The sequence below is a fragment of the Borostomias antarcticus genome (genome assembly GCF_949987555.1).
Source record: "Borostomias antarcticus genome assembly, chromosome: 18".
Lineage (NCBI taxonomy): Eukaryota > Metazoa > Chordata > Actinopteri > Stomiiformes > Stomiidae > Borostomias > Borostomias antarcticus.
Window position 1 is genome coordinate 15,914,968 of NC_140251.1, and position 11,926 is coordinate 15,926,893.

An 11,926-nucleotide genomic window follows, 5' to 3' on the forward strand; every position below is an offset into this window, starting at 1 on the left:
AATAAGAGCGGGATAGCCAGTTAGCTCATGAGCTCACAACAAGTAGCAGCAGCTTCCATAACATTAATGGTAGCGGTCAGTGGCTAAAACATTTACACTGATGATTCCTGTAATGTTAGCTATTTTGCTGCAATTTGTTCAACTTCTGTTTCTGGACAAAGGTAAGGGATAAACCCTTGCTTAAAAATATGTAAACTGTATAAACTTGTGATCATGATCATGATTTTAAACCCTTAATAAGCATTATTTGACCTTTCAATTCTCTTCACTTACATAAACAGACAGTGAGTGTGTGGTCTCTGAAATAATAAAGAAATATAATATATAACAAACAGAAATACTTACACAAATAACTAAACAGCCTAACTCAAATACTCATTGAACTGCTGAAACTGAACAAGGAACACAGTCTATCCAAGCCTGTTGCTGCCCTCCTGTGGCCGAAAACGGTAAATGCAGTCTATCATGGGTAATACATGTTTGTAGCCAACTAACAAGAATGTGGACTAAATCGTACTTGGACAACAGAACGTAATGAACATAAAAATCAAACAAAGTACAGTTACTCTTAGCTACCAATAGCCTATAACCAGAGATTAAATGATAATAGTATGAAGAAGCTATCAAAATCCCTACCAAAGCCATAGCTTGCAAAATAGGGTTAACACTAGGCTAATATAGCTACAGTAGCTAACACTAATCTACCTGGCATTTCTAAGCAATGATAAAAAATCTCACCATTAAGGGATTGAACCAGTACACTTTCATCACCTTGTTCAAATATAATTATCCTTCACACTGTTATCCATCTCTATACTAATAAAAGACTTACAACCACCGACTTACACCTACAACATAGTAGCTGGGGGCTAGGCTAACGTTACGTTAGCTAACTAACATTAACGCTAGCTAGCTAGTTAGCTAACCTAAATGTGTCAGCTAGCTAAGATAGCTGCCATAACATGAAGTAGCGTTAACATTTGAGTAGCTAATGTTCCCTCAATACACCGGACATTTAAAAAAAACATGTTTTATGTGATTTTGTTTTGTTTTGTTTTGTATAAAGGTTTACATTTTGAACCAGAATTTACCTGATGTGTCCGGGGCATCGTGTTGAGCTGGTCGTCAGTGACTAGGTTGTTCAAGAGTACCCTCCAGTGATGGATGCAAGTCGAATTTTGATGGTATCCCAACAGAGGTCCACATGAGTTTTACCATCAGAAAAGTGACAGGGCTTCAGTTGATTTTAGTGTCCTTCTTCCAGTCCCCAGTGTGGGTTGGGGTTAGAATAAGGGTTGGGGTTGGGATAGGATCTGATCTATAAGGGAAGGAGTGTGGATTGGGGTTAGAATAAGGGTTGGAGTTGGGACAGGATCTGACCTATAAGGCAAGGGGTAAAGATTGGAGTGAAAGAATCAACATGTGGAGGTTTGGGGTCCCATCAAATCATCCCCACCGGAGCCTTGAGAGTCCAATGCTTTCACCACTACTCTACTTGTGCAGTGGAGATCAGTGGGTGGATTTTGGTGTCCTTCTTTATTTTGGTGTGCTGGGACTACTGCCCCTTGTGGTGCCAACAGAGAAATGTGAGAGAGGGAGTGACAACCAGACAAACGCTATCCTAGGTGCGCTGACTTACAGCCACGCACAAAAAAAGAGGTAAGGAGAAGAGAGGAGAGGAGGAGAGTGGAGATGAAAGGAGAGGAGAGGGGAGAGGAGAGGAAAGCAGAGGAGGAGAGAGGATAGGAGAGAAGTCGAAAGGAGAGAAGAGAAGAGAGGGAGGAGGAGAGGAGAGGAAAGCATTATTATGTGGGCTACCAAGGGCTGGAGAAACAATGTGGGATGCCAACATCCAAATATCGCCATGATTCCTTATTATTCACCTAGAACTTCTCTGGTTAACTAGTTTGTTATTCTTTGTGCTAGAAACCTCATTCAAAATGTTAAATGTTCAGGAAGTTTAGAAATTGCACGCGTCGAACACGATTTTTAATGTTCATGGGTTTTTAGCATTTTTTAGTTATGTAGCCTACGTTTTTGTTCCTAATTTTAGTCCTATTGAAATGCATGATGTCACCATACCCACGCTAGAGATGCTGGAGGGAGCTGGGCGATTCAGGGGAGTCCAAGAGGTCCTGGTCAGGGACAGGACTGATGAGCATCTATTCTTCTGAATGTTTTCATATTGGGTCCTTTGGGAGGAAACCCTTGCGAACACGGAGAGAACATGCAAACTCCACACAGAAAGGCCAGGAGTCCTTGTTGTGAGGCAACAATACTAGATTCAGCGCCACCGTGCCACAATGTGAGCGGTTTTGGGGTTCAGTGTCTTGCTCAAGGATACTTTGGCACATTGCTGGGAGCTGGGATCGAACCAAGGACCTTGCAATCCCCAGCTGGCTGCTCTACCTCCCGAGCTACATGCTGCCCCATATACATACAGTATGCATAAAATATGCAGTAGAATACCGTTTACAGTAAAGTATTCACATTTCTTCACTTTTTCCACATTTTGTTATGTTACAGCCTGATTGCAAACTTGATTTAATTATTTTTTTCAAATGTTGACACTGGAGTTCTGTCAGAGTGACCATCAGATTCTTGGTCACCTCCGTGACCAAGGCCCTTCCCCACCGATCAGTTTGGCCAGGTAGCCAACTCCAGGAAGGGTCCTGGTGGTCCCCAACTTCTTCCATTTAAGAATGATGGAGGCCATATTCTGGTCTGATGAAACCAAGATTGAACTCTCTGGCTTGAATGCCAAGCGTCACGTCTGGAGGAAACCAGGCACCGCTCATCACCTGGCTAATACCATCCCTACGATGAAGCATGGTGGTGGCAGCATCATGCTGTGGAGAGGTTTTTCAGTAGCAGGAACTAGGAGACTAGTCAGGATCGAGGGAAAGGTGAATGGATCAAAGTACAGAGAGATCTAATGAAAACCTTCTCCAGAGCGCTCAGGACCTCAGACTGGGGCGAAGGTTCACCTTCCAACCGGACAACGACCCTAAGCACAAAGCCAATACAACGATGGAGTGGCTTCAGGACAAGTCTGTGAGTGTTCATGAGTGGCCCAGCCAGAGACCAGACTTGAACCCGGTTGAACATCTGTGGAAAGAACTGAAAATAGCTGTGCAGCGACACTCCCCATCTAACCTGACAGAGCTTGAGAGGATCTGCAGAGAAGAATGGGAAAAATACCCCAAATACATGTGTGTCAAGACTTGAGGCTGCCTAAGGTGGCTCAACAAAGTACTGAGTAAAGGGTGTTTTTTAAATACATTTGCAATAATTTCTAAACAACTTTTTCACTTTGTCATTATGGGGTATTGTGTGTAGACCTTTGAGAGAAAAAAAACAATTTTGGAATAAGGCTGTAACATAACAAAATGTAGGAAAAGTGAAGGGGAGGTGAGTACTTCCCGGATGCACAGTATAAATACATCATATTCAATGCATCTCAGCTGCAATTACAATATAATATAGGGGGTGGCTGTGAGATAGAGGTAGGTTGTCCAATGCAGGGTTGGCGGTTCGAATACTGCCTCCTCCTGTCTCCACATATCGAAGTGTCCTTGGGTAAGACACTGAACGCCAAATTGCTCCCAACGAGCAGCACACAGTGTGTGAATGTGTGTGTGAGAGGGGTAAATGAGAGACAAAGAAGCACTTTGGATAAAAACGCTATAAGTGCAGTCCATTAACCATTTACCATAATCTATTTAAAAAAAAGACTTGAGCACATTTATGGACATAGAACATTCCTTCGTTTCTAGTGACTGCAACATTTCTGGGAGACACACATGGGGTAAAAACAGACAGCCAGTAACTGCCAGGTGATTCACAATAGGTAGCCTAAATAATTAATGAATTTCAATTCATCATACATTTTTTATATTATGGGGGGTCGGTACCTCAAACTGTAACTCCAAAAAGAAGTGCCAATCTAGCAGAGTAGGCTACTGGTTAGAGACAGAGACGGCTATCTTCTGTGGGCAGGCCTACCCAGAGGCTTGTACTCTGGCATGTCTATCGGCTCCTATTTTAGGATGTCAGCAGGTATGATTAATCTAGGGGTTGGGCGGGCTCAGCCTGTCCTGGATGATAATACAGTAATGGCTTCCCTGCAATATTGAAGTAGTTCCCTCTGCTTAATATAGCTGGGTGGTTGGCACCCCACCCGAAAAACATTGTAATCAGGATATTTGATGTGTGCTGTTTGTGATGTGTGTGTGTGTGTGTGTGTGTGTGCGCGCGCGCGCATGTGTGTATATATGTGTGTGTGTGTGTGTAAGCTTATTGGGAAGTCTTGTAGGGTTCAGACTCAGAGAGAGAGAGAGAGAGAGAGAGAGAGAGAGAGAACAAGACAGTCAGAGAGAGGGGGTTGGGGGAGAGAGAGAGAGACTTAATAGGATTACATCTGTTAACATCATGTGAGATAAGATCACAGTTTGGGGGCAGTACTCCTGGGGAATGGAATGGGGGGGGGGTATAGGAGCATCTCCCGTTTCCTCCCTCCCTCTCTCCAGCCCTATGGGAACAAGAATTGCAGGCAAAGAGAGAGGGAGGGAATGGGGTGGAGAGAGAGCCTCCAGGCGTTAACCTCATTTCAACGGAGGCCTCATCTCGGAACAGAAGAGAGAGGATGGGAGGGGAGAGGAGAGGATTCTCTCCTGAGACCATTGGCTCCCTGGGCTCATTTCCATGTCAGATCTAATGGACATGTTTGGCTTACTCTCTTAATTAAAGATCAGACCCATTTATATTCTTGCCAAGCTTTGTGATCTTTACACACACACACACACACACACACACACACACACACACACACATACACACACACACACACACACACACACACACACACAAACCGTAAATATATTTTTATAAAATGTTTATTGATACAAGTTGATCACAAATGATTACAAAATATCACACAGATGGTAAAAATGCAGGAAGAGACACAAAATGCAAAATATCCCACACTTTACCAGCATTTACCAGATTTCCGCATAAACGGAAATATGAGGGATTGTGATTACACTATAATGATTTTCTTCAATATATTGAGTTGTTTTGCATATGGGGCCTTTCTCAGAATAAACAATTCAATCGGGAGAAATTAAGTCAGATTAATGGAGCAGCCTCTGTTTTGTCTGTTTAAACCCCATTAAATGATATCGCTGAACTAAAACAATAGTTGTGCTAATCATGCTGTTTGCATATGCATACTGATTTCCCCAGAGAGGGATGAGGGTGGGGATGGGGAGGGGGGTGGGGGGGCATTTACCAACACATTCATTCTCTCTGTTAATCTGATTTTGAAAAGGAACGGCCCGCGGAATTACAATATAAAAACTGTTTGAATTTGAATCAGTGTTCCGACGACCGTCTGTCTCTCCACATTGGCTTCCTTCCTCCCCTCAAAAAGATGGTTAAACTTAATTAAGCACTCAACGGGTTTTACAGCGCTTAAATTAAAATATATGGCCCTGGTGGTTCAGCTATCAGGGGACAGAGCTGCCGGGCTGGTTAATGGGCACATAGAGATTCATGATGTAAAGACTTATGGCGGCTAAGCCTGTCACTCACACTGGTGCCGGCCTGTAGTACCTCTCCTGGCCAGAAGAGGTGCTAGAGCTCTGTGTAGAGGGAGAGGAAGGCCTTCGGAGGAGTGTGTGTTGTTTTGACCTTTCCAGATGCATCATGAAAGACTGATGAAGGGATGTGCTCATGTCTTTCTATGAAACACATGTACACACATACACACACACACACACACACGCATGCACACACGAACGCACGCGCACACACACACACACACACACACACACACACACACACATGCGTGCGCTCACACACACACACACACACACACACACACACACACACACACACACACACACACACACACAAACACAGTATATAGACACAGTATTATGATGCTATTATCTTTGAAAGACGCAAATGAAAACAAATGACTTAGCAATATAGACTTCGATACATATGCATTTAAGGTATGTGAGGGTGATTCTTCCGGAAGACCAGAGTATGTCATTAACTTGAGATTAACTTTAACATGAAATTAACAGAATGATTAAAACGGAAAGAGATTCTGATAGAGAGGTAGATTCTGCCTCTAGCCTACTCCTACTGGGATGTTCAACCCTTTAGATGAAAGTAAACTTTTCTCTCATTCTCTACTAAAGCCAAGACGGTAACTCAAGGTAAGAACGCCTTGTGATCTGGAAACAAACAGAACTGTTGGTCTTTAAAATTCTCTTTTTAAAATTCATCTTTTACGAGGGCCGCAACTTGAAAGAAACCCACAGCCAACATACAGTAGCGCTCAAGGATTTGTGTTGAGAATAAGTTACATTTCGTCAATGTTCTTCATCACCCAATAGAAGAAGTGATGGATGATGGATAATTATTCCCTTGCGACCGTCCCCTTTCGATTCTCTTTTCAAATACAGTAATTTACATTTGAACAGGGTTGTAATTACAGCAAAGATTACAAATAGAGGGCGACAACCCAATCAGAACAGCAGAAACTCTGTTGACACTTCATAATAACTATTTAAGCCTTCATAAACTATCTGTACTGCAGTTAATTCGCTTCCTAGCAAAAGGTTTGTAAACAGTTATACATCAGGTTGGAAAATGAAAACAGAGTACAGTGTGTGGTACAGTAGAATAATCAAACCCACAACTCGGGTACAACTGAGCCTTGTACAGGGACATTTCTTATATCAAAGCACCACTCTAGGGAGATTAGGGTTTCATTTCAACCTCAATGAATGCGTCTTTACAGCCTATACATTTACTAATAATTTACTTATCATTTGTCATTATTTATGAGCCCTAATATTCAAATGGTTTGGAAATGTCTTATAAAGGACAGCTATTACCCAAACCACTTAAGCAGATTAAACGTGTTATTTGAACAGGAAACAGGAGGCATGTACCTGTCGGGAGATTCTACAGTAGTAGTAGAACGATAGTGGTCCAGTTGAAAGTAATATGTTTTTTACACAACCAAAGCGAAACCATTGTGTGATTTCCTTCCAGACAGCTGCTCGGTCTCTTGCTGGGAGCCTTGATGGGAGCGCTGTACGTATCTGGAAAGGAGAGAGGCTCTGGCATATGCAAATGATCTCTAAAAAAGGCATTACTGTAATTGCCGGGTGTGAATGTGCTAATATTTTACATGGCAAGTCCAGGAGAAATAAAATCTCCCCACTTCATTGCTGGCCATCTTTCACGTGCTTGAGGAAATGCAAATCAACAAGATTAAGGTTAATGTATCATCAAGTCCCCCCCCCCCCACATTAAATTTATGTCTTAATAACCTCAACACTCCTATTAAGATTATGAATGTCTTTACACATAGTCTGTAATAGTGTGATATCTCACTCATCATTCACTTTACGTTTTTCAACAGCAAATTAGTTGTGTCGTCTTTTATAAGTGGAGATAAAGATGGAGAAGGTGAAAGAAAGGCCTGTAGGTAACCCTGAGAGAGAGAGAGAGAGAGAGAGAGAGAGAGAGAGAGAATGCGGAATTAACACCAATTTTAGACATGCCATTATTACTGTAGTTCTAAAAGGATGCTAAAAGGATGCTATAAACATATTGAGATACTGTCAGAGACATGCAGTACTTCTGACTGTACCTTTAAACCTCTGACTGTACCTTTAAACCTATGACTGTACCTTTAAACCTCCACTGATGGACAGTCAGTGTGTGCAGCCATGCCACCCCAGCTTCTGCACATGACAGCATTTCCTCTGATTCCATTTCTAAGATCCTCAGCAAATGTGGGCTTAATGTGACCACATGGTAAACCTTGCCGTAATTACTAAACCTGGGTTATCAATGTGTGCAAACAGTTACATTTCAGTGCTCCTAAACTGCTTTGTAAGGCTTTTCAACCCCCCCATTCTCTCATTTACTCAATTGACCTTGACTGCGTCTGTGTGCCAGTATCGTCCTGGCAACATTAGCCCCCCATACCTCCCCTCTCCCCAGTCCTCTCGTCCACCCCCTCTCCTCACCCATCCTCCCCCTCTCTTCCCCTCCACACCCTGTACTCCCTGCCCCATTCTTTGTGGCCCCTCCTCTCGTCCCTTCTTCTACCCCTCCCCTGCTGCTGCCACTCTCCTCCCTCCTCCCACTCTCTCCCATCCTCTCTTCTCCTCCCCCTTTCCTCCCATCCTCCCCCTCTCCTCCCATCCTCCCTCTCCCATCCTCCCCCTCTCCTCCCATCCTCCCCCTCTCCTCCCATCCTCCCCCTCTCCTCCCATCCTCTAACTCTCCTCCCATCCTCCCTCTCCCATCCCATCCTCCACCTCTCCTCCTATCCTCCCCCTCCCATCCTCCCCCTCTCCTCCCATCCTCTAACTCTCCTCCCATCCTCCCTGTCCCATTCCATCCTCCCCCTCTGCTCCTCCCATCCTCCCCCTCTCCTCCCATCCTCTAACTCTCCTCCCATCCTCCCTCTCCCATCCCATCCTCCCCCTCTCCTCCCATCCTCCCCCTCTCCTCCCATCCTCTAACTCTCCTCCCATCCTCCCTCTCCCATCCCATCCTCCCCCTCTCCTCCCATCCTCCCCCTCTCCTCCCATCCTCTAACTCTCCTCCCATCCTCCCTCTCCCCTCCCATCCTACCCCTCTCCTCCTCCCATCCTCCCCCTCTCCTCCCCTCTCCTCCCATCCTCCCCCTCTCCTCCCATCCTCTAACTCTCCTCCCATCCTCCCTCTCCCATCCCATCCTCCCCCTCTCCTCCCCTCTCCTCCCATCCTCCCCCTCTCCTCCCATCCTCCCCCTCTCCCACGCTCCAATGTTTAAAGTCCCATCAACAAAATTATCCCAGGATCCTGATTACATGAGAGACACTCCCTGATGCGGGGGCCGCAGCATTCAAATATTAATATTCAAATTAAAATAGAATTTATTACATTATCTCTCTCCTCAGGCCGACTCCGTAATTTTTACTGGAGTGGTTTGATTTACATAGACACTGGAATAAGACCTGTCCACGGTCATTAAATTAGCCTGGCTTGAATAATTAGATACTCATCTTAAAATGAGAAGCGTTTGTAAAAGATAACTGTATGCTGAACCATTCAAGGTACTTTAAGATTCACAATTCTTCACGAGTCGCCCCCCCCCCTGCCCCCCCCCCCAAAGGGAAATTCCTCTCTATGTGACCTGAAAGCACTCAGAGCCCCAGACCTTTGTGCTCTGGCCTTCCTACGAGTGCAGAATACCACCATGATAGAATGCCTCAAACACTGTTTGGTTGATCTAGAGCAGATTCAACTTGGCGCTCGGGTGAAAACAAGGTAATATGAGTCTTTCAGGTGCTCTTGGGGTTTGGGAGGGAAACTTCAATGCAAAAACAATAGGTCCGAAGGCATTCAAAAACAGAAGGCGAGAAAGGTACAGTAGGAGAAAAAAGCCTTTATTTAATCATCTTGGGCTAAAAATCTTAAAAACCAACATGTTTAGACTGCACTGGTCTTCTTCAGGGCAGAGAAAGTATGCTTTACTATTACTTTCTCTGCCCTGAAGAAGACCAGTGCAGTTGAAACATGGTTTTTAAGATTTTTAGCCCACGATGATTGAATAAAGGCTTTTTTCTCCTACCTTCCTCGCCTTCTGTTTTTGAGTGCCTGGGGACCTGCTGTTTTTGCATTACTGTTTGGTTGATGTTGCAGTGACAATTCATGATGGAATTGTCCAAAAAAGTATTGAAAGTTATGAAATGACTTTCAACAAACCATTTACATAGTGAGAAAGAGGGTTTGATAGGATAGGCCTACATACAGTAATTAATACATGTTGTAGCCCTGTGAGAAAAAGAGATGAAGGAACAAGTTCTTTTTTTTATTGCATTCTTTTTTATTCTTTTTTTTACCAGCTACTAAGACAACAATGTAGAAAGCTAGTTACCTTAGCTACGTAGCTAACTAAAGATATTGGCCCCCAACTTGTTTATTTCTTTCAAGCTTTCTGTCGACCCACAGTTAATAGAGTAGTTTGATATTTAGCATTGTAAGCCCTGTTATAAGGCTATTAACAATATACGTGTACTTTTGAGTTACTTTCTACCAGATCATTACTTACCCAAATCTTAGAAGTGCGGATCTAGGATCTGTTTTGCATCTTAGATCATAATAGACACAAGAAAATCTGATCCTCTACCAGCACTCTTGGCACATCTCGACCCAGATGACAAACAGTCAGTCCTGTCATGGCTGCAGAGACCACATGTGCATATAAACCAAATGAAAGGGAGCAGGCAGTTATTACAGAGATCTTAGTTCTACTAAATATTTATACATAGTCTACCCCTTAGGTAGTGTAAGTTAGGCTATAGTGTAACTAGTAGAATCCCAGAACCTGACAATATTTTCAATTCTAGGCTATAGACGTATTAGAAACATATTAGAAACTTCCAATATTTGATACTAGCTTATGTTTATTGATGTCAGTGACAAGTTAGCTTGTTAGCTAGCAACAAAAAATATATCACTAAATGTCATTAGTTGAAACAACAGGACTTTTCATGATGCGAGAAAGCTAGCTGTTAATGTTATAAAAAAATCACCTTTATCCTTTTATCCTTTTTAGCTATCTGGCATTCACAGCAGACAAGCTAGCTGAGTTTGTCACTCCTACTGACTCTGTGACTATATTGTACCAGGCCGATGTAATCAGGTAGTATTATAGCACCACCTATTGGATGTTTCTAGTGGTCCACTTCAAATTGTCACATTTTCTTTTAGCATGTCCTATCCGCTGGTTTATCTTCACCACTAAAGCTTGTTATCTACAAACATTATACCTTGCCATTATAACACCACACACCCAAACAGCAGGCAAATATAACATACCAACCAAGAGGCTTCACTCTTGGGCTACTATCGGTCATTGCTGTCCAATCACTATCAAATATGACAAACACCTCCAAGCCAATATTAACCTTCCCACTATCAGTGTTTAGACTGTAGAACTGTCAATGCTAAGCTCTTGTTCATCAAACTGGAGTAATCGAAACAGATAGTATAGGCTATGTACAGTGTAAGAAACAAAGAAGCTTTTATTAACATTCTTAAGCCGTTTCTAAACTGTTAACAAGTTTCTTATAAATGTCTGATAATCTAGCAATAAACATGTTTATAATACTATTAAAGGAGTAGTAAAGGGGAAAATCATGTTTAGCCCCGTTTTAAGGTTACTTATGATCTTATACAATGGTTCAGATCAAAAAGTTGACAAAACTAGCACTTTTGAGAAAGTCTGATAATTGCTCTACCACCATTTTGGTCATACAATGGATGTGGGTGGGCACCTTGAAAAATCATTCAAAAAACATGTTAAACTCTCACCTTCAAAGACAAGAAATTCACCGAGGTGTTAGTTGGCGTTCTCGCATATAATTTGCCATAAAGTAAGATTCTAGTTCATCTGGAAAGGCTTTTTAAAATATTTAGCATATAACTATTTAGTCGCAGCACATACGTGTGTAAACATCTGCAAACTAGGTAGCCTAGCAACATAAACAATAACAATAGCTACCGTAAGTAGTTCCGCTTCCTGAATCCCCTCTGCGGATTGATCTACACATCTACAATGGTCACGTCAATACAAATCAATGGATTTCATAAAATGATCAATAAAACCCTACAGGATTCATACTTTGCGGCGAATTTAATGTCAGAACACCAACGGACACCAATTACCCCCTCGGTGAGCTTCTTGTCTTTGAAATCGAGAGTTTATTATGTTTTTGAATGATTTCTCAAGGTGCCCACCCACATCCATTGCATGACCTAAACGATGGTAGAGCAATTATCAACTTTCTCAAAAGTGCTAGTTTTGTCAACTTCTTGATCTGAACCATTGTATATGATCATA